The sequence below is a fragment of the Rhinopithecus bieti genome, unplaced genomic scaffold, assembly GCF_001698545.2.
Source record: "Rhinopithecus bieti isolate Rb0 unplaced genomic scaffold, ASM169854v2 scaffold_1306, whole genome shotgun sequence".
Lineage (NCBI taxonomy): Eukaryota > Metazoa > Chordata > Mammalia > Primates > Cercopithecidae > Rhinopithecus > Rhinopithecus bieti.
The window spans coordinates 1,922,977-1,926,236 of NW_016803658.1; positions in this window are offsets into that span (position 1 = coordinate 1,922,977).

The window sequence follows — 3,260 nt, forward strand, 5'->3', positions numbered from 1 at the left end:
ATTATTTGAAAATCTTTGGCCTGAGTAGCTGGAAGAATGGAGTTGCCATTAACTAAGATGGGAGTAGCCCTGAGAGGAGCAGATTTGGCAGGGGGTTTTCAGGAAGTACAACTTTGAATGTGCTGAATTTGTGATGCTTGCTTGGTGTCCAAGTCGAATGAGACGGCCTGGCTTCATGTGAGTGTAATAGATTAGACTGAAGTTCAGGAAGGAAGTCTGGGAGTTGGCATCACAGAGATAATATTTAAAACTATGAGACTTGTTGAGTCATCTAGAGAAAAAGTGTAGAGAGAAAAGAGATTACACTTTTTGAAATACTTTACTTTCATCTTTCCACTTAGTACATACCCTCAAAGGCTACAGGTTTTCCATGATGTTTCATAGTGGAATTTCATGTAAATCTCTTACTTCAATCAAACTGGAACACTTATGTTGCCTAAGCTCTCCTTTTGCATTGCTGCTTTCCTATGCTCATTTATTCTTCGTACATAGAATGCTTTCTTACCTGCTTTCTACTTAACTTAAATGCAGTTTTCTGCAAGCAGCATTATCTTATTACCACAGAGTGTTATATTTCCTTTTGCAAAATTTTGCATCTTTATTTCATCCCTCCTAATCTGGTCTATAAAGTTCATCATATTTTTATATATGTCTTTTTTTTTTTTTCCTGATGAGCTAATTAGATCTATGGCTGGTACCATAATTTTGGATATTTCATCTCCACAGTGATCAGAACCCCAGTTCTACTTCACAGAGGCAGTCTGTGGGGAATCAGTCTTTTCAAACACTATCAAGCTGGAGGAAGTGAGGCTGTTCAGGAATATCTGTACATTGATCCTGCTTCATCTTCTTAGGTAAAGTTGTGGCCTTACTGGCACTGGGTTTGGCTCAAGAACCAGCAAGAACCCAGATATTTGTAATTTTCCATTAAAGGGCATAGCTTGTTAGTTTGTTATTCCCCAAATGGTGATGTAAGCCCTAAGCATCAAAGAGAAGTGTCACCCTAATAACTGAACTTGTTAAATATGGCAAAATGTCACCTTGTTATCTCATTGGTAGTGCATGACTCTGGAGGCCAGTGACAGCTGTGTTGAGCCATGCTACATCTGTTCTTGCTCTGAGTGGCAGTCTGACTGCTAATAAGATTTTGGATCCTTAGCTAAGTAAGTCAGGAACTAAACGTAAACCTATTTTCTGTGTGTGTGTGTGTGTGTGTGTGCGCGCGCGCGCGTGTGTGTGCGTGTGTGTGCACTCTTTCCTGTAGTTCATAGCTGATAGCTAATATTTGTTTAAGGTTTACTTATTATGGGCCAGACATAGTTCTAATGCACTACTTGCATTAACTCTTTTAATCTTCATAACATTCATATGAATTAGCCATCTCCATATTTATAGCCATTTTCTAATAAGAAAATTGAGGAAAGAGAAGCTGAATAACTTTCTTTAACAGACTGTAATGTTAAGTGGAGGAATGGGGTTTGATCCCAAGAAGGTTTGATTCGGAGTTTATATTTTTAACTGCTGTACTAGACTAGCGATATGGTTAGCCTTTGTGTCCCCACCCAAATCTCATCTTGAATTGTAATCCCCAGGTGTTTAGGGAGAGACCTGGTGGGAAGTGATTGCATTATGGGGTCGCTTTCCTCCATGCTGTTCTCATGATAGTGAGTGAATTCTCATGAGATCTGATGGTTTTATAAATGGTAGTTTTTCCTGTGCTGGTACATGTACTTCTCTCTCCTGCCACCATGTGAAGAGGGTCCTTGCTTCCCCTTCCCCTTCCATCATGATTATAAGTTTCCTGAGGAAATAAAGCCATGTGGAGCTGTGAGTCAATTAAACCTCTTTCCTTTATAAATTACCCAGTCTTGGGGAATTCTTTATAGCAATGTGAAAACGGACAGATACAACTAGTTTATTTGAAATGCTGCAAGCCAATTTTGATTATTTCATTTTGTCTTGTGGGGTGTTTCTATAATTTTAAGTAATATGCTTATACTACTATTTCTTGATTTATCAATTAAAGGCGATAACTATTGATGATGTTTAAGATGATTTACTCTTCTGCTACTCTATTGCCCTTCTTCAAACTTCATATAGTTATATATTATTGTTGTTATTTCCTCTGTTGGTTATCTTTGTGACTCCAATATGCCTGAACCTCTATTTCATGTTCCATTAACTTTTGGCAGTACTGTATCCTTTATTCCCCTTTTTATAAAGTGAGAGTTTATCACCCATACCCTCTACTTTAATTTTTACCTCCCTTCTGTCTTTTAACTTCTGTCAAATATCCATTTACTTTAAAATTATCAAAGTTTATAATATTTATATTCTACTTAAGGAAGGCAGTATAACTTTGTGGTTAAGAATGTAGAGATTGGAATTAGGTTGCCTGGGTTTAAATCCAAGCACTACCACATCCTAGCTGTGTCACCTTGGCAAGTTATTTAATTTCTCTGTACCTCAGTTTTCTCAATTATAAAATGAGGATAACGTACTCTTATTTCACAGGATTATTGTGAGGATTTATGTAAAACATTTGAAACAGGGCCTGATACATAATAAGAACTATATAAATGATTGCTATTAGTGTTATAATTATTCTGTAATCATAGTGAACTCTTCCATGCTTCCAATTTATTCTAAAAGTTAAAAACCAATACATGATATTTAACTAATTAATTTGTTATGATTATACAATGGAGAACCAAATAGTACACTGTGATTACATTTCTTTGTCTCTGTGTTCAAAGTTGCGACCTTAAAAATGATGTTTCTAGTATCAAGGTCAAATGGGTTATCTTTTCTTTCACTCCCTAAAATTTAAAACATATGATATAGTTGGGAGCAAGATGGCCGAATAGGAACAGCTCCAGCCTCCAGCTCCCAGCGCGAGCGACACAGAAGATGGGTGATTTCTGCATTTTCAACTGAGGTACCAGGTTCATCTCACTGGGGAGTGCTGGACAATCGGTGCTGGTCAGCTGGTGGAGCCTGACCAGCGAGAGCTGAAGCAGGGCGAGGCATCGCCTCACCTGGGAAGCAGAAGGGGGAAGGGAATCCCTTTTGCTAGCCAAGGGAAACTGAGACACACAACATCTGGAAAATCGGGTAACTCCTACCCTAATACTGTGCTTTACCAAGGGTCTTAGCAAATGGCACACCAGGAGATTATATCCCACACCTGGCCCGGAGGGTCCCATGCCCACAGAGCCTCCCTCGTTGCTAGCACAGCAGTCTGAGATCTAACTGCAGGG